The 21,257-nt window shown below is 35.4% G+C and overlaps 2 protein-coding genes across 7 annotated transcripts in view; one reads left to right on the forward strand and one right to left on the reverse strand.

Moving 5' to 3' along the window:
• CTNNA3 (catenin alpha 3) overlaps positions 1 to 21,257 on the reverse strand; it is a 1,760,513-nt gene that overhangs the window by 1,167,506 nt on the left and 571,750 nt on the right. The gene's annotated exons all lie outside the window — the stretch shown is intronic.
• LRRTM3 (leucine rich repeat transmembrane neuronal 3) overlaps positions 1 to 21,257 on the forward strand; it is a 191,977-nt gene that overhangs the window by 153,438 nt on the left and 17,282 nt on the right. The gene's annotated exons all lie outside the window — the stretch shown is intronic.

Raw genomic sequence — 21,257 nt, forward strand, 5'->3', positions numbered from 1 at the left:
ATGAAAGCTTCCAAAATTCTCATGAAAAATGCTAAGCATAATGAAAAGAACATTTTGATCCTTTCTAAGTCTTTGTTTCACAATTACCTGAATTCATTCTCACAATTCAATCACATTTTACTGATGAGTTAACTTGGAAAATGTTAAGTAACTTTTGACCAATAACAAAATGTAATTAATAGCAGAGTTTCTAGGTTTGGATACAGATATTTATTTCGCACAGCTACACTCAGATCTACTGAATTATCAAAATAATGCCAAGTAGCCACTTTAACTCTTTTTTTTATTTTTATTTATTTTTTATTTTTTTTGAGACAGAGTCTGGCTCTGTCGCCAGGCTGGAGTGCAGTGGCGCCATCTTGGCTCACTACAACCTCCTCGCGAGTTGAAGAGATCCTCCTTCCTCAGCCTCCCAAGTAGCTGGGACTATAGGCACGTGCCACCATGACCAGCTAATTTTTGTACTTTTAATAGAAACGGGGTTTCACCATTTGGCCAGGATGGTCTTGATCTCTCGACCTCGTGATCTGCCCACCTTGGCCCCCCAAAGTGCTGAGATTACAGGCATGAGCCACCGTGCCCAGCTGCCACTTTAACTCTTTTTTTTTTTTTTTTTTTGAGACGGAGTCTCGCTCTGTCGCCCAGGCTGAAGTGCAGTGGCACGATCTCGGCTCACTGCAAGCTCCGCCTCCCGGGTTCACGCCATTCTCCTGCCTCAGCCTACCGAGTAGCTGGGACTACAGGCGCCCACCACCACGCCCGGCTAATTTTCTGTATTTTTAGTAGAGACGGGGTTTCACCATGTTAGCCAGGATGGTCTCGATCTCCTGACCTTGTAATCCACCCACCTCGGCCTCCCAAAGTGCTGGGATTACAGGCATGAGCCACCGCGCCCAACCCACTTTAACTCTTTTCATACAAATTTATCTAGAGAAAATGTCCTTCTAAGAATAGACATTTCTATTATTCAAAGAGAAATCTGTGTAGATTCTGTCTTATGCCAGCTAAAGACATGTATATAAAACCACAAAATACATTCTTAATATTATGAACATAACATAATTTATGTATGTATGTATGTATATTATGAATTATAATTCATTTATGTATGAAAAGCACACATTTGAGAATCAAGCTACCTATTAAAATGGTCTATATTTAACACACAGACATCATGCTGAAAATGGGTAGCTCTCTACCTCCCTTTTGCATATTAAGCAATATCTGTGTAATTGATTCTCTCTCTTTTGGTACTTAAAGATGCATTTGGCACTTGAGAAAGCTATCTTCAGCTTCTAATAGTAAGTTTGTTTCCTAGAGCTGTTTGGTACCTGAACAATTCAGATACATTTGTAGTTACTAAGGCTCAGAGAAGAGGGATACAAATTTGGTTGTTTTGTGTTGCTTCTAAGGATTTCTGCACACACACACACACACACACACACACACACACACTACTATTTAAAATGCTTTTAACTGAACAATTTTAAAGAAAAATATAATGGTCAGAAATCTTAAATTAAAAAAAAATCAAAGCCTACTTTATCCATAAGTAGGTAAAGCAATGGTTACATTTAAAACTGTATTAACAAGAACAAGTATTTCATTCCACCATTAGGAAAAGAGTTACCCTGAGAGAGATGCCAGTTTTACTTAAATTCATTGTAAGAGGTAAATGAGAGCAGAGTTGACTTGGGTCTGGGCACAAGTAGGACACCTGCCACTATTAAGATGGAAAAGAGATAAGAAAGGTGAAGTTGGAAATACTTAAGATTCTCCAACGTCACGAGACTACATACTTGCAGTTCTACCAATGTTTAATATTTTCTCAAAGTAAGATATAGACAAAGTGCTCCAGTCTAGGAAATCAGATGGGCCCAACCTACCACTAGGAGGAAAAGGAAGCTATGACATTCTGAAGTTTGGCACCTTGTAAGTGCCCACTACTATTAATTGCATTGAATATGAACTGAACTGTGGGTTCACTAAAAGCATGCTTCTGGAGTTAGGAGGACTTGGCAAATGAGGCTAAAAATTAACTCACACATTCAAAGCCATCTATTTTTAAAATGCATGATAAGCAACACAGGAAGCTTTTATAACTAGCCAGCAAAATCTGAGCTTTCAATCAACAATTTCTTTCAACGAAGGTGTGGAGCATGGAAAGAATCCAGAAGCACAGATGGTATTTTACATCTGCACATGCAATTTCCTTTTTCTCCATTTTTATATAAACCTCTCTCTTTTTTTAAGAATGATAGAATTTACCAGTAAAATGCAGAACTACTTAATTGCCTCTAGAAATGTTCACACCTCCATTTCACATTTTCAACAGCAATTTAACTGCCTTTAAGTATATGTAGAAAGATGGGAGGGTGGACCTTTTAAGCTCCCCTGTATTACAAAGTGAATAATTTCAGAAGATTCAATTCCTCCAGAGAGCTACAATTTTTCCAGCACTTAAAATAACTGCACTCCACCATCCTTATCTCTAACTATTTTCCTAGGATTAATGCTAACTTTTCACTGAATCTTAAGGCTAAAATGAACTTCAGAGATCATGTTACTTCAGTCCTCTCCTCAAAATATGAGTAATCATGATCCAGTAGGGCTGGCAGCTTGTTCAAGGTCACTTTGCTGCATAGCGCAGGGGAAAGGAGCAAAGTCCACCTGCGTCATAATCCACAATCACAGAGACAAATGAAGGAAGACCAATACATAGCTGTGTCTCCAAGAATCTATTTCCAGGACTCCATCAGAATGCCAAGCCCTTCTTCTTATAAAGTAAGTCAGATTCATTTGAGCACATAGAGAAGCCTGACTTTTAAAATTTAAAAGCATTTCTTTAAAAATTGAATACAAATAACAGGTTTCACTGTCATATTACATTCAAACCAAAGATAAATAAGGCATGAAAATAATATTGGATAGAATGAAATTCCAGGTAACCAAACATGGTACAGGGGACTGAATTTGTACATTTAGGTAAGGGGGAAAATAAAAAATACTACAACATAAACTAAGAGAAACTTTCAAAAGGAATGTTCAACTTACCTTTAGAAAAATGCTCTACTGAAATAAAATCAATTGACATATGCTCTGTTTTTCATACTAATTCCTCTGGCCCAAACCTCTCTCTTGAGCTCTAGAATTGAACAAAGTACCTCCATGACATCTCCATTAGACTATGTCAAAATCTCCTCGTCTTTATCACGTCTAACACCACACTCACCGCCAAAGCAACTTGCATTGTCTCTTGTTTCAGGCAACGCCCCCAACATGAAGATATTTGTGCATCCAGAAATCTAAACATTCCTCTGAGACCTCCTAATCCCTTCAGCAAATCCTGACCCTCTACCTCAATCACTCCTGAAACCTGCTAAATTTCCTCCATCTCTGTGGCCACTCCCTGCATCCACACTGCCATCTTGCTTCTCTCATGGATCTTCCAGTAGCCTTTGAACAGCTTTGCATATGTTCGCTCTGGACCTTTGTTGTCCCTCCTCTCCAGAATGAACTTTTGTCAATGCAAACCAGTTCTTATCACTCTCGTGCTTAAATCCTTCATTGGCTTCCACTGGCTTTATGATAAAGTCTAAATCCTTCAAAATCCCTAAAAATTTATAAAATGGTCTACAAGGAACTAGTGGCCCTGATGGCTTTTTGAGTCCCACCTGACCCAGTCCCTTTGCCCCACTCCCCCATCCTGCCATATCCCTGTAGTCTCCAGTCCAACCATTCTGGACCCTCTGTCCCCTGCCTGCCTCTCATCCTTTGCACAGTGTTACCTTGGCTTGAAGCTTGCTTCCTCCCACTTTCTACTTGATTCATTCATCTCAACTCTTGTGAAACTTTCTTAGGAAAATCTTCTATGATGCAACTCCCTGAAAGACTGGTTCCCTGTATTTTTCCTCTGTAACCAACATCAAAATTTGTAATCTTATATTTGTATAACTATTGTTTAATGTGTATCCCCTTATGATAATATCTATTTCTATTTATTCGCTCATCTCACTAGCACCTAAGACAGTAGGTGGCATATTATACATACTCAATGATCATTTATTAAATGAATGAATTAATAAAGAGAGAAAATTACTAATAAGAGACAAAATTAATAAAGAAAAGATAGAAATCTTTTTATCTAGATTTCTAGATTAACAGAGAAGGAAGGGAAGGGGACAGAGAGAGAATATAAGTGATTTACAACACAAATCTCACCAACAGCTTAGAAAGTTCAATTTTATGTGTAACTATCTGTTACTTTGGATAATTCTGAGCTAGTAGGATACATACTAACTAGACCACAGACCAGGGTCATACTTGGACCAAGTCAATCCCAGTTACCCAAACTTCAGTCAGCTTAACAGCTCTCTCTCAGGAGTAATAACCTCTAACAAAGGTATTCTGAAAGTCTCCAAATAAAAGAACACCACTTTTAGGTTCTTTGCTTGATCTCAGTAAACATCTTCAAATGGGCATGAAGAGTGACCTTCCCCCAATTCAAGTTCTGGAAAGACTTAATGTGTACTTCCAAGACTGTACCACTATAGTGCCTACTAACTGGCCAAGGTACAGTGTCAAAAGCCCTAAAGCACAATTGCTCTAAAGTTTATGTGTGTGAATATTTGTTCTGTAAGGAAATGAGAAAGAAAATGATCAGAAAGAAAAATATTTGAGAGAGGGACCAACAAAATGTTACTCCCCTTAAATTATTTAGGAAAACAAAGTCAAGGCAATTGTTATGATTTATAAATTTTTTTTCTGATACCTTTTTTTTAATTATTATTTTTTGAGAAGGAGTCTCGCTCTGTCGCCCAGGCTGGAGTGCAGTGGTGCGATCTCGGCTCACTGCAACCTCCGCCCCCTGGGTTCAAGCAATTCTCCTGCCTCAGCCTCCCAAGTAGCTGGGATTACAGGCACCCACCACCACACCTGGCTAATTCTTTGTATTTTTAGTAGACATGGGGTTTCACCATGTTAGCCAGGATGGTCTCAGTCTCCTGACCTTGTGATCTGCCCACCTCGGCCCCCCAACGTGCTGAGATTACAGATGTGAGCCACCGCACCCGGCCCTCTGATGTCTTCTTAACATCACAGTTCTCAAAATTCACAGCAAGGTTAGCAGGACACTTGTAATTTTGACAATGCAAAAGCAGAGAGAGACAGAATATGCCAATGCAATGCAGTAGACCACTTCAATTGATTATGTGACTTAGAACACTGGCATAATTTGGCTCCCATTAAGAGTTTTCTGAAGTTTGGATACAATTTCTAAGACACTCTTAATCCACTTCAACTAGAATGTACACTATGAATTTCAAGCCACCAATAATTCATAATATCTGGGAGGACCAGGAATAATCCATATTTATAAGTTTCAGAGACAAGATTTGCATTCCCCTTTTGGTTTCTCTGATGTTCTGCTGGCTGTATTTTTTGTGTGGGGATGTATGCAAGGTTAACTTATGAGCACATGCTGTGCACAAGAAACTCTGTGTTATAGAACAAGGGGAAGAGTCCTAGGAATTTAAGAAACTATCATAAATACAGACATCATGGCCATGTAAGCCATGGCTTGGCTTGCTGCCAGTTCTCTGCCACAGTTGCAGAAGGAACACAGCGATAGGGCAGTTCCTAGATATAATATCTAACAGATGAGCAATCTACATAAAACATTTATTTCTAAGTTTAGAAAACCCCAATAAAGCCAATAAATTCGCAAATATCTCCCGAGGATCAGAGGAAACAATAGAAAAGGCAAAGTATTACAATTAAGCATCTGTGTTATAATTAGGAAGATAAAACATAACAATAAGATAGTCACGGCCCAGCGCGGTGGCTCATGCCTGTAATCCCAGCACGTTGGGAGGCCAAGGTGGGCAGATCACAAGGTCAGGAGTTCAAGACCAGCCTGGCCAATATAGTGAAACCCCATCTCTACTAAAAATACAAAAACTAGCCAGGCGTGGTGGCGGGCGCCTGTAATCCCAGCTGCTCAGGAGGCTGAGGCAGGAGAATCTCTTGAACCCGGGAGGCGGATGTTGCAGTGAGCTGAGATCGCACCACTGAACTCCAGCCTGGGTGGCACAGCGAGACTCCATCTCAAAAAAACAAAACACACACACACACACACACACACACACAAAGATAGTCACTAACACACAGCAGCATGTAAGAAGTGTCAAGAGAGGAGTAAAATAAAAAATTGCTGTAGTTAGAGGAGGGTGGTTGTACAAGGTTTTGGTTTTGTTTTGTTTTCTCCAAAGTCTTCCTACAGCACACAGAATTTAACCTGCCTCTTGCTGGGATCCAAAGAGGCAGGGAGGGCATGGCAAGAAGAACCAGAAGGGGTGACAGCCCCAAGTGCTTGTATTTCGTTAAAAAAGTTCCCTCTTCTCAAGAAAGAAAATTGTTCCTTTTACATGAACTACTGGATTGTTTTGCAGGCTAGAGCCATTTTCTGCTGGATTGGGTTTTGAAATGGTATTTTTCCATTTATTTTACAGTATCTTATGGGGGTGGAAAGAGAAGTATCAGCAGGTTGATTTCTACCTTTCACAGAGAATCTGCTGTTTACAATGTAAGACAAAACTACCGAAGTATGGGACACAATTATGGAAGTCAGGAACACATTTAAATAAACTGATGTTAATGAAGAAACTGAATTCTGCATATAATTCCCACTTAGAATGTTAAGTCCCAGCATCGCAATACATCTACTGACATGAGATTTTTTTTTCTCCTCAGAGAGGAAATTTATGTTTTATTATTTATCATTCCTATGCTTAAGCTTGCTTATTGGATTTATTCAATAGGCATCATCTTCGTCATCTTATAGATGTGCATAGAAAAGGTGAAGTAACGGCCGGGCATGGTGGCTCACGCCTGTAATCCCAGCACTTTGGGAGGTTGAGGCAGGTGGATCACGAGGTCAGGAGATCGAGACCATCCTGGCTAACACGGTGAAACCCCATCTCTACTAAAAATACAAAAAATTAGCCCGGCGTGGTGGCGGGCGCCTGTGGTCCCAGCTACTCGGGAGGCTGAGGCAGGAGAATGGCGTGAACCCGGGAGGCGGAGCTTGCAGTGAGCCCAGATCTGGCCACTGCACTCCAGCCTGGGCGAGAGAGCGAGACTCTGTCTAAAAAAAAAAACAAAAACAAACAAACAAAAAAAAAAAAAAAACAAAGAAGAGGTGAAGTAACTTACCTAAAGCTAAACAATAAATCAGCATCCTATATTAGGATCCTCAGTCCCTTATATTTACCCTAGTTGGATATTTGGCACTTAAACTATGATGCTTTCCAGTAATAAGCCAACAATTTTAATAATGTCTAAATGTTTCTCTCTCCTTCAGTTCTGACAGACAGAGCTTATACATTTTTGAGCACATCAATTTGATTGCATCTCAAATACAGATTAATGTGGCAACAGTAATAATTATTGGAGAAATGACTGTTGGCAGGGCATTTAAAATGTTTAATTCTCTAAGCTCATTTCAGGTATATACTGAACAGTGATATGAGAGTGACAAGCAGTGAAATATGTAGAAAAAGAAAGGACATGAGGAGTTTTTCAATCAATCAGTAGTAATACAATCATCTCTTTCACTTATTGAGAACTTACTATTTCAGGAAACACAAATATATTTTCTCTAGCACTAACAACAAAACTGTAAGATGCAGATTATTATATCCATTTAACAGTGCCAATATTGTGGCTCAGAGAGGTTAATTAACTTGCCCAAGGTCACCAATCTAATAAATGATATAAATTGACCCATTGTTTCCAACCCTATTGCTAGTATCTGACTTCAGGCTCTCATCATCACTCGCCTACCATTTTGCTATGCCTGTATTCTCATGTGTATACCTGTCACTGTTGCTCCATATACATTCTTTGCTCCTGCCATTTTGAGTAGTTCTAGTCTCCTGGACCAGCTATGCTGTCTCATGCCTCTGCACTTCTGCCTAGAACAGTCTTCCTGCTTTTCTCTGAACGAGTTCCTTGTCTTCCTTCAAGACTCAGCTCAAGAGTCTCCCCTCTGAGGTCTTTCCTGATCCTAGCCCAGCAGAGGTGATCATGCCCTCCTCTGGAGCCAGTATATAGCCCTGTTTATTCACTAGTTTACTCACTAGTTATGTTTATATGCATGGATCCCTATTAAAGACTTAGAGCTTCTTGAAAACAGTATTCATGCTTTATCTTTGAATTACCAGCACATAACACAGTTCCTGAAACTTAATGTTCACAAAATAGGAGTACCTAGGCTACCTTTGTTAGAAGTTTAAGCTGGACCCAAAGTTGATTGCAGATTGCAGTCAGCATTCTCAAGAACCAATTTTCTTTCAATGCTATAGAGAGGATTTTTTAAAATTAAAAAACAGAGAATTTTTATATTACATTTTAGTTAAAAATTGGATCTGCTACTCCTTCACTTGCTGTTCATTTCCCCTGTTACATTTATTAATTATCAAATATATTAGTTGGTTTTAACCGCTGCTTGCTCCCTTGTAGTCCATCTGTGCTTTCTTCTCAATAATGCATTGAAGTCATAAGTGCTAGATTTATTGCCTTGGTGATTTTCATGGCACAAATTGCGATTTCGCTAGCACTGAGCAGAAGGAAGAGCTAATAGGCAAGGCAGAAAATGCCTAATCAATATCACTCCTGGCATAAGTTTAAAACCCTAAACCCCCAAGCAGATTTTGCAAAGGGCTATACTTAAGGCCATAATCTCTAGAAATGCATTTACTATAGTAAGAAGTTGAGAATCACTTTCTTTCCTACCAAATTCTCAATTACTTCACAAGCCTCCTAGAAAAGCACTAAGGTCTTTGAATAACTCAGCTGGCCCGCAGGAGAAAAAAGGAAACCGTGCAGGAATTAGATAGGAATATGTTATTTCCAAGAAGGGCCCTTTCTCCTAAAGATACATCCTTTTTTCTAAAGATAAAATAAAATACTTCTACATCAGCATAGAGAAGAGGATTTCTGAATATGAGTGTTAAAAGACATCCTAAGGATTAGATATCAGTCATGAAACTGATTGGAGGCATGTTCTAAACTGGGTAGTCTGGGGGATGGACCACAATATTATGAGTCAGGCAATTAACCAGATTTTGTTGACTAGAAGCCACCCACCTCCTATATTAACTACATCAATGAAATTAAGTGCTCATGAGGCATTAACTGGATTGCTGAACCAGACAGGCATTTCTGCTATAGTCATGAGTTCTACCAGAAGCCACCTGTGTGTTCTCACAATAAAGCAGGTGTTCACCTAAGGGTCAGGAGGGGCAAGTGTGATCAGGGGACCAGTAGGCATCCTGGTATAAAGACCTTCATTACTCAGCCTTTTAAACTTTGAATCCCTTTAAATATCCACAGGTCTACCTAATTTGAGAAAAAAAAACTTCCTTTATTCGAAACCACATTGCTAATGTCCTCAAGTAAAAAGAAAGTGTCTAAAGTGCAGGCTTAGCACCATAACACAAATATAAGCCAAATAGCTGCCTTTTCATTTAATACACTATGAAGACCAAGCAATCAATATAATGATTAGGAAACAGTTCCAATCAGTTATTCAATGTTCTTTCTTGGGGCTACCATCTAGGAAATTTGTCTCAGTGCAAAAAAAAAAAGTATAGTCCTATCTTCCTGGCCACCCCCACTAAAGCAGAATAACCTGATCCCACTGTGTTATGTTTTGTTGTCTACCTCAACACATTTCAACAATGTGCTAATTTTAACTACATTTGAGTTATATGTGAATTGTTTTTATTTTTTAGAATTTGTACATTTTAATTTTCCTTGAGAAGAAGCTAAGAATTATTCAGATACTAGACAGTGATAGCAGTTTCACTAAGAACTTGTGCATGTATTAAGCAACCATGTGGCTTTCCCTCTACCCTATCAATGATACATATATGTCTCAGTTTCATGTCCCTTAATAAATAATTAAGAAATCACTAAAATAAACAGCCAAGGCATTCAAAATACATTAGTTCTCCCCATAGACATTGGGATGGTTCCCATTACATACTTTTTAAGAGTCTGATTTACTTGCAAAAGCTACACATATTTTATTAAAATGTAAGTAATCAAAGCAAAATTTAAAAGCACATGAAAAGAATAAAAATAAAGGTAAGAAAAACCTAATCAGTTCTCTATTAGGAAGGGAGAGGGACACAGTCAATTCAGCTAGAAATATAATGGTTTCCAAGGTCAATGCCAGTTCAAGGAAGAGGTGCGTTGCTTTGCAACACTTTTCAGGGAGAAGGTAGGATCAGGAGCTCCAGTGTTTCCTTCTAAACAAGCACAAAATATGATATATTAAAACACCTATATTTATAACTAATCTCAAATTCACTTATCACTTTTAACTTGGTATTCATATATTCAGAATAATAATAGAAGCTCAGAGATTTAAGCAATCTATCCTCATATGTATTGTTCCTTGAGTTATCCTCAAATGGTTGGCAAAAATCTACACCTGGAGTGAGAATTCCACAAATACTTACAGAGAAGGAAAAATAATAGGAAGAAAATACCAAAGATGCTCCTGTTGGGAAACAGTCACTAACCATGACCAAGTTAAAAATTTTTATATTATCTAATTGACTATCACAACACCATGAATACATTTTAAAGCTAAATCTGAAGTGGAGAACCAAATATTAAAATATATATTAATTTAAATATTGTTTATAATTCTACTCTAAATTTCATTCACAGCAGAACACCCTCAGCCATGAGAAAAAATCATTTTCACCCTTTAGATTAGAAAATTTCCTGATCCTACATTAGATTTCCTTAACCATATATTTTTACAAGATTCATGATCAGTCCTGCCTTTCCAATCTTACTACTTGGGTAACAGATACTTTGATAACTTTTATAATGGACACTGAAATAACAGAGTAAATAGAATGAGAAATAATAAATTATTGCTATTACTCATAAAAGCATAAGATTAAGCTTTTTCATAGAGAAGGCTGTATCGCATAAAAAATCTGCCTAGACTACGTTTATAAATTAAGGTTCATCCTTTCCTTCATTGCTGATTTTATATCATTCAGGTTATAGATTAGCAGTATAAATGATAGGATCTAATAATAAGAAAACCAGTTTAAAATAATTACATAAAACTCCTTCATATTATGTTATATTTGTGCCTTGTATGTTATAAATATCAAGACATGTCAAAGGAGTTAAAACATATTCTCTAAGTAGGGTATCCTAATGATACTGAAGATCTTAACCTTGAGCTTCAAATTTGCTGTCCAAATATGGTCTGAATTATTTTTAATTTTTAATTGCATTTGATATCTACTTTGAACTGTGAGTGAAAAGCAAATAATTACATTGTTAATGAGCCAAGATACACTATCAAGAATAACACCTCACATTTTTTATGTAGTTTATTTTTTAACTTGTTTTGATCAAAGCCATAGTTGAAAGAAAATTGTCTACATATATATGTGGCTGATCACATAATAGTAATCAAAAATATGACTAGTCTTCTTGTTTATTATTTATAAGAAACAAAAGAAATACTACATCCTATGAAATAAAGTAAGAAAAAATGAACCCTAATTTGTAAATGCTAGATGCAACTGTGAAAAAAAAAAATGAGAGGGACTAAAAGTAAAAAACATAGGTAAGACAGTGAGAAGAGCTATTCAACACGTCACCCTCCAATCAGTCAACGTTAGTCATCCTCATATAATCTATGTGTGCTCATAAAATTTAGAAGTTGATCTTTATTAAAATATCAACAAGAAGCATTTTATTGCATAAGAGCTGTATTGTCAGACTTACTTTTTAAAGTTTATGTTTGTGTCATATAAAAATTTGAAATAATGAGTTAGTTTACCTTTACATATTAGCTCATCCCTTATTACGATATTTTCATTACAAATGTAAATACATAGACTTGGTTATAATCTATTCAGTTCCCTGCCAATCTTTCCACTCTCAAGAATTTTCAAACTTTTACTAATACGCAAGCCTGCACAAACCCTGAGAAGTCTTTATTCTCTATTGAATTTACAATCTAGAGAGATAGATTATGTTAATATCAATGAAATAACAGCAATATATAAATAAGACCAACCTGGCCAGCTTAAACATGACGTTATCTATATAAAGCCTCACAGCAACAGCAGAAGATCTTTCCCTCCACTCCCGTCATATCCTACACATAATTCCACCCTAGGAACATGGTGTTTAAAATGGCTTGCTTGTAAAATCAGGGAATTGGTTTCATTCACCCGAGATCTCTAGGATATTCAATAATGATGGATGGATATGATATGGATAGATGAATGAGTGGATAGATGGATAGATAAATGGATGAAAGGGTGGAAGAAACAGTATATTTTTTTTCATACTTATGTGGATATAAATATAAATTTTGAAGAAATTCATAGCAAGACGTCATCCCTATAAAATGAAACTCATCTGAAGGATTTTCTTTAAAAAATGTTACTTGAACTAAAACAGGTGCAAGATTTTTATGCAACCTGGCAGATGCATACAGAATATCACTTCATTTAGTTGGGACAGAATATCACTTCATTTAGTTGGGAGATAATCTCAACCAAAGTCTCAATTAATTTAGTAATGAAGTTGAAGAGAAATTCAATGCTTATCAGTAAGTAATCATATCATTTGAAAGCCTGTTTGGATGTCAGCTGCTTGGGTTCAGCAAATCCTGAAATGCTCCTCTGCAATATCCAAGTCCTGCCAAAGCAGGACAAACTATTTTTAGATCAGCCATGTCAAAAACGTAGTCTGTTTTATAAAGAATGTGAAGACTACATCAATATAGTAAGGAAGAAAATGCCAGTTGGAAAGCAAGTGGGCTATTAGAAGTCATGAGACACACACACAAACATAAATGCCAATGTTCAAGGAAATCATATATAGAGTCTCTCTATGAGACCAAAATACCCTATCAGTCATAGATATGGAGAGTTCTTTCCACCAGTTGCTTCTATAACAATTCCAAACACTAGTATCTGTTATATGTTTGTTTGCTTTATAATTTTTAATATAATGTAATTTTCATTCTGCCATACTTATATAAACCTAGACCAAAAACATTAACTGATGTAGTGTTATTATAAGACCCTCCAGTGAACTGTTGTGACTACAATTTCCAAGGGGATTAAAAAAAGGAAAAGAAGAATGAGATGTTTTCATACTGATTAGCAACTGCACCTCATTGCACCACAGTATGAAGAAACGGATTTGGAAACACAGCACCAAGATTAGAGAGGCTTTTGAGCCATAGTTTCAATTTAGGTCTCATCACTTTACCTGGCAATAGTACCAATTTAGCAGGCACTGGGCTGTGCAGAAAGATTTACATGTAAATGAACACACTTTGGGGCATTTTGCTTTGCCTCAGTTAAAGAGAAACATCACTTTTCATTGGCACTACAAAAATAAAACAGAGGTTAACACAGAAGGGTCCAGGGCAGAGTCCATTAGTGGAAAAGCTAATTTGGCAGCTGCATCAAACTCCTGGAGATCATGAGCAGTGCTTCTAGGAAGCACTAAAGAGTTTGAAAAACACAGATATTGTGGAAGTTATTAGATGATAAAGTGTACACATAACATTTTGCAATTTATAGGGGGAAAATCACCAAATTAAGGGATGATTATATTATTTTTAATATTCTTTTAAAAAGTTTTATACATTTAGATACACAATTCATACCTTCTCTAATATAAATATATTAAAATAAGATTAAAATAAAATAAAGTTTTAAATAAAAATAATAAAGGATTTTTAAATAGTTAAAATCAAATAAAAAATAAAGTGGATCTCAAACATCATAATGCAGTGCCATGTGCCTCATCATTAGTGTGGATTTCTGCTCAGTCATTTTAGCCCTCTACCTCTAAGCTAATGTCATAATGGCCTGGATCCTTACACAATTTGATTTTAATAGATTATCTCAGTCATATAGTTCCTATAAAGCCCAGTCACCGGGGGATGGAGGTTTGTGATTTCTTCTCAGACTATATTAACTAACCCTTACTCTTTTCTTTCATTCATTCAAGTATTCATTCATTCAATAAATACACATATAGTGCTTAATAAGTTTAAGGAATCATGTGAGACAATATAAGGCATGGAGAAATATGATTAGTCATAGATTCTTGTGCTCAGAAAGGTTATGGTCTAATATGAGATAAAAGATCTGTGCAAATAAAGACATAATCTAAAAACAGACATACAATAATATCATGTGGAAATACCATGATAATTTAAAGAGAAAGAAAGCAAGAACAAGAGTGAGAGAGTAAGTGAGTGAGTGAATGAGTGAAAAATTGAGAGATGCCAAATGGGGAGATAAGAAATGCTTTTCCTACATGGAATCCTCTGTCTTCTGCTTGCTAGGCATGTATTGGAATGGCTTATGTTCCATCCAGAACCCTTCAGGACAAGAAGTTGGCATATGGCCCAGAGAAGGCATTCAGCAAACCTTCACTGAAGGAATGAGTGAATAAATTAACGAATGAATATTTCTCTTTGGTTTTGTAGACATTAGCATGTGAATTTATAAAAACAATGCATATAGCCAATCCATATTTATTTTTTTCCTGCAAAACTGAAACAAAATGCTTCATAAAACACAAAATATATTCAAAAGTGGCCACATCATTTAAATAGTTAAGATTTTTTATTGCAAAGATAAAAGGTGCCTGCATTACATAAGACTCTCCCTGTTACTTAGATGGACTAGGGGCATTACTGAAAGACAAATTTGCAAGACACCCATAAAGCTACCAAAATTCAGAATGTTTTTTCCTTACTCTAAATGCATTTTGATGCAAGGAGAACTGTGACCTTTCAAATAGAACTCTTAAGTTTTTTTCACTTTATATTTTAACTTTGCAGGATTTCACTATAATGAAGTTTTTGCACAAATACCACTAAAAGAATTATTATTATGTTCCTGCAAAAAATATTTTGTCTCTCATTATTCTCGTTACAGACACTTGAAAATCTGAAAATTTATATTGAGTTCCTGCCTTATTATCCTATACTATCAGCCCTCCATATCCATAGGTTCTACATCCATAAACTCAACTAACTGCAAATTGAAAATATACAAGAGAAAAACAAACAATAAAAAATAACAATACAATTAAAATTAATACGAATAGAACAATATAGTATAATGACTACTTAGATAGAATATACATTGTATTAGGTATTATGAGTAATCTACAGGTGATTTTAAATATATGGGAGGATGTGTGTGGGTTAAATGTAAGTACTACACACCATTTTATATAAGGGACTTACATAAACCTAAGGGACCCCCCATAGGTTTTGCTATCGGGAGTCCTAGAGCCAATCCCCCATGGATACTGAGGGAGGACTGTACTTGTGACCTCAGAATAGTAACTGTTACTTTAGTTGGCAATTTAGCTCTTAAGAAAATATAAAAATTAAGTACCAGGGCCTGGATTACATTTAAGAATTATAAAGGTTATTTTCAAATGTTAGGTGTTTAAATTTAAAGATAGACAACATAAATTCAGGCTCTTAATTATGTGCTTCTTGAAAGTGCGTTCTTAAAAAATAATTTACTAGTAGAATCAAGATAATTAAAATTAATGATCCAACAGCCTGTTGTACTCACACCAATTAACCATTGGAATGCTAAAGAGTTCTAGGAGATAGATTGCTCTTCGAACAAATAAATCAGTTTCAAAGTAAAGTATATTATCTCCGTGGGGGAGTCTATAAAGTAAATATTGAATCACTTCTCAGCAATATGGACTCTTGCCAATAAATCTCAAAAACAACATTATTTTCAAAGAAAAAAGATGGCTACCTCATTTGGCACACATAAAGGATGAATGATATAGTTAGTCGAATCAGCCAATCAGAGTATACATATGTGTATATACATGTGTGTGTGTGTGTGTGTGTGTGTGTGTATAGACAGAAACACATATACTGTATTTGTCTCCTAGGCCCCCCATCCATTGCCTTCCTTTACTATCTTGCACCATTTGTCCATCCCTTTCACAAGCCTATAATTTTGCCAGAGAGCAGAAATTGTGTCTTCATCATGTTTGTTCTCCATTTCCCAGTCCTGTACTTCTGCAGCACCTACCTAGCTATGTTTTACATAAAGAAAAAATTCAAGACAAGTATAGTCTCATATGAAACAAAATAATCAAACTACAGACTAATTCAAGTTTCTTTTTGCACATTTTGTTAAAAAGAAAAGCTAACATATTTTAACTGGAAAATATCTGCCAATTTCTAAGTCAACACAGGGATCTAACTTTAAAAACCCCAAAGGTCTTCCTGAACATTTTTACATATATATGTATCCAGCAGTATACTTAAGGTTCCTGTCCCCATCTTGAGTGTTTTTGAGATTGGACTCTTCTTTCTATGCCTTGTATTGGTCAATATGTGTGTAGTAAGAAGCAGAGAACTCTGATTTTGAGCTGTCACTATCTTACCCACATCTTAAATCCATCATAAACTACGTTTCTTTCCTGAAGACCCAATGTGCAAAGAAGCATCATAAAACTACAGTATAAACATAGGAAATCTTAATGTTCACACTAATGGAAATAAGAGCTAAATGTTGAGAATTAGTGTTACAGAGAATCAGATGCCTATATTGTGTTCAGCTCTCTAGGTTCTAAGGCCAGTAAGAATTAGATAGAGTGATAGATAAGCAACAAAATGTAGTGGTTAAGAAGGCAGGCAACCACTTAGGCAACTCACTAGACGAGTGATTTTATACAAATTATTTAAACTATCTAAGTCTTCCTTTTCTCAACTGTTAGTCTTAGAAGGCTTAAAATAGGCAACCTCTGTCCAGCATGTAGTATAGTACCTGTGCTACATAGTAAATGCTTAATGAATGAAAATAATGAAGAGAATATTAGAGACGTGTCCAGGCCACGCATCAACTGACAGACGCAACAAATGCCCACAGCTTCTTCAGGTGGCTAGGCAGAGTAACAGCTGCAGAAATCCTAAAGAAACTAAGGTAGAACCTGCGGTAACATCTAGGCCGTCCCTGACACTTTGCCAGGGACCCAAGCTGCAATGTGATAATTGCTTACACTATTTATCTCATATAGCACTTATATTTTATCAACTGCCTTAACACTTAGAAACCAAAATAGTGATTAGTGACAAAATTTTCAAGCTGGGAGTCAAGCCGGTAGAAAGGTATTTTCAATCAAGAGTTTCTTAATATTACTCAAATAATACCAAAGGGACAGCTTTCTATTTTGACTCTAAGTAAAACTACCAGCCTGTATATAAAGGTCAAGCTTCATAGGACAAAATAAATGTTGCTAGCCAATCTCCAAACACACATCAAATTGCACATACCTTAGCAAAACCCAAAGCTAGTTATGAAAATCAGCTTATATAAATGAAACAGAAAGTAGAGGCATCAAAATGAAAAAGAATAAAGTCATCATCAAGTGTATTTTTTAGAAATTAAAACATTTCTTTAAGTAAATTGAGAATTTAAAGACAGTGTGATACATACACAAACATACATGCATAAATATATACATGTATATATTTAAGGAATATATGTAAATAATATATTTAAGGATGCCAATTTCCCAGAATAAAGTATACTTTAAATCCCACTTCTTTCCAAAGACAAAGAATAATGCTTCAGACATGACCACCCCCCAAAAAAAGGAAAACAAAAGAAGAAAGTATTTACTATTTTCTACATATTGCTTACATTTAAATTAAAAATATAGCTAATTTCCTCCAGGATAAATTTATAAATGCCCAGTTTTATTGGCAATTCTACAGATTAGGGAAACCAGTCATAGTCACTAAGGTGAAAAAGGTAATGATACTTTGAGCCGAGATAGTGGTAACAGAGATGAGAGATGTGTGTGCCTGTCATTGATGTCAAGAAAGTAACTGGCAAATCATGGGACATTTGGAACAAGAAACAGGGAGTCAAAGTAGATGGGCAATAAGTAGATTAAGCTGACTTAATCTAATAAGTATTCCCTAGAACAAAATAGGGACCAAGGAAGAGGAACCAGTTTGTATTCAGAGATAATGAGCTCAGTTTGAAACAAATTTAAAGACAAATTAGAGAAATATCATTAACTAGAAGAAGACTGAAATGCCTATTTCTTATTTTATATGTTAGTAGGTAGAAATAAACTCAACTGAAAACCCCTTAAGTTTAGTAGATGAAAAATAAAAGTAAGAAAATACGCCTCTGAATTTCAAGATAAAGTGCAGAAAAACATCTCGATAGTGATAAGGACTACATCTAAAAAACTGAATTTCTTCATTAAGAAGTCTGTTTCTTTCACTGTATGCAGATGATCAAAAATGATATTTACAAAAACCCTAAAATATCATCTTTTCAACAACCTAGAGAGTTAGAAAACTTACTAGATAACATTCAGCCTTACAAAAATGGGAAGATTTCCCCTGTGATATATGAGGAGAGCATGAGAATTCTCTCAATGAGTAGAAATATTTATACATACTAAAATCTCTATTCAGACATAACACTTACCAAGCAAACTAGAGAGAGAATTCTAGAGAAGGAAAACATGGCCTTTTTGTTATTCCTTCACAAAAGAAGACTGTCATTTTCTGTTCTTCAGAGTATTTTGTACTTTAAAAATAACCTTTTCTATCCAACAGAAGAGATTCTTGAGTGACCTTAACCAAATTATGAGAAATTCATATGAATGTTCATACATATACACAGATATTTGTACAAATATACCTAGATATTACTTATATAGTTAATATGTGGTAAAAATTATTATTTTTACTTAATCACAACTTAGAAACTTTAAAAAACTACTCTTATACTTTATAATCACAAACTCAAATATTACATATGAATGGGAAAAAGACCATTAGTAATTAGTTATTTTTAACCATCTAACTTTGTACTTTTTATGTGAAAGGTACATAGCATTGATGTTGATACGAGACAGTGATATGAGACTTGGCACATCACTGGAAAATTACTGCTAGGGCAAATATCATTGATGTCAAGACACTACTAGTTTAGCAGAATCGAAATTCTTCCTAAGGGAATTTCCTAAATAATGGGTCAGCTACTACTACTCATTATTACAATGGCATATAACGATTTTCTTAGCTAAGAGTATACATGATAATGCTTTCTAGAGAGTAAGTTTTTATACCCCTGAATCTCCACAATTCATAGCCTTAAGAAGAATTACCTTTCTTGGAAAACGGTGATTTAGAGGATTAAAAGAAACCAGAAGTAATGATAAACAGGAGTTTATCAGGGTAAATTCATGGAGAGAAACTTAATTCTCAGAAAGATATGACAAGAAGATTCTATGGACACTTTAAATAGAGCCTTCCAACAAAAGATCTGGAGAAGCAAATGCCTTATTAGATTTAAATTTCCTATTGCCCTTCCCTGAGCCTATTCCAACTAGCTAGTTCAGACACTTAGGGTAACTGTTTATTTTATGAAATAATGTATTTGGGTAACGTTCAGGTAGGTTGACTAAGTCATTTATTGTCAAAATGGGACGATAAGCATAAATTGGGACTGTACTGTTGAACACCCTAATCTCAGGAGAGACCATGTTAATAAAAATTAGGTAAAAATGGAGAAATAGAGAGAGGTTACTGTGAAAAACAGAAAAGAATAAAAGGACCCAAAGTCACTTGATGGTTATGTGAAGAGAATGGAATTTACAGTGAGTTGGTGACAGGAAGGGATCTACAAGGTTGAGTCAAACAGATTTGTTTTTTTAATGCCAGCTGGTAGCCTCTCCATTACTACCCAGCGACCAGTCATTTTTTGGTGCAAGGACATACCCTCCCAACAAAACTGAAACTCCCCCCCAACAAAAGATTGCTGAATTCACAGTCGTTGCCCAAACCTCTGCATCAGGTATTTACCCTGGTGTGAAAAATACCATATGCAGATTTTAATTTCTTATCATTTTAGATTTAGTTTATTTGAAACATAAATAGGTTTCATCCTAGTCACACTCCTTTTTCAAATTATGGCACTAACACAAATTGTCATTTGCCATATTCTCAAACAACTGACTATAATTTGAAAGGGACAGATAATCTCTTCATGGAAGAACCAAAGAATACCTCTTAAGGCAATACCGTGATGTCAGGCAGCAGGTAGTGCACTGCTACTTGAGCAGAAAATGTGTTGCACACTCAGCATCTGACTTCCTACTCGAATTAACTTATGTAAAAATCTAATACCCTACGCTGAGAAAGTAATCAACATATGATGTTGATATAGAGAAGAAAAGATATTACAAACAATATATGTAATATTTTTCATGAGGAAGACTTGCTCTGACAAAGAATAATTTTCTCATTATAAATAATTAGAAGCAAAAATATCCCTCCCTTACAAATTAAGATAATAGAGACTATTTTTATTTTTATTACATTTAGGAATTATTGGGTTCCTAAATGGATATCCTACATGGATATTCTAATGAAATAAGTATTTCCAGATAGCATAGTCTTTTAATGTCATCTCATTAAACAGTGAACTAGGTCTTTTAAATTTAAGTAAAATTTATTTTCATTCTACATATTTTAAAATACATGATAGCAACTGTATTTAATGTAAACATCTAGTAAATTATTATTTATAGTAATTGGGGGAACAGTGTATAATTAAAAAAGAAAATTACTGACCATATTCTATACCTAAATCACTTGGTCCTTCCACTGATATTTAGGTTCTTCATATTGTCAAGCATGGTGCCTCATATATCACACAGTTTCAATAATTTTTATCCATCTGATTAGCCACAAAAGAATAAACATACCTTGTACTACATCTGTATAAAATACTTATAAATTAAAAATTGAGGAAGAAATGACTTAAATTTAACCAAATATTTTATATATTAAAAAATTATCTTACTTGACATTCCAATAAAATTGACAGTGCAAAATATTCATAATTCAACAAAGACTTACCTGAACACAATTTGAAAAATTTATGAGTAAATGTACACACATGTGCATACATATACCATATCATGTATATATCCATAGGTATGTATACTATATTTACATGAATCTTATATAGATGTCATGAGTATGTAAAAGTGGTCCAAAACTGATGTATCACCAAAATTTGCATTTTCCATACCTGATTTAAATGATTTTGAAACTATAAGTAATTGGCTTTAAGTTTATACATATATGTGTATATACATAT

Source organism: Pan paniscus, chromosome 8 (genome assembly GCF_029289425.2).
Source record: "Pan paniscus chromosome 8, NHGRI_mPanPan1-v2.0_pri, whole genome shotgun sequence".
NCBI classification, from domain to species: Eukaryota; Metazoa; Chordata; class Mammalia; order Primates; family Hominidae; genus Pan; species Pan paniscus.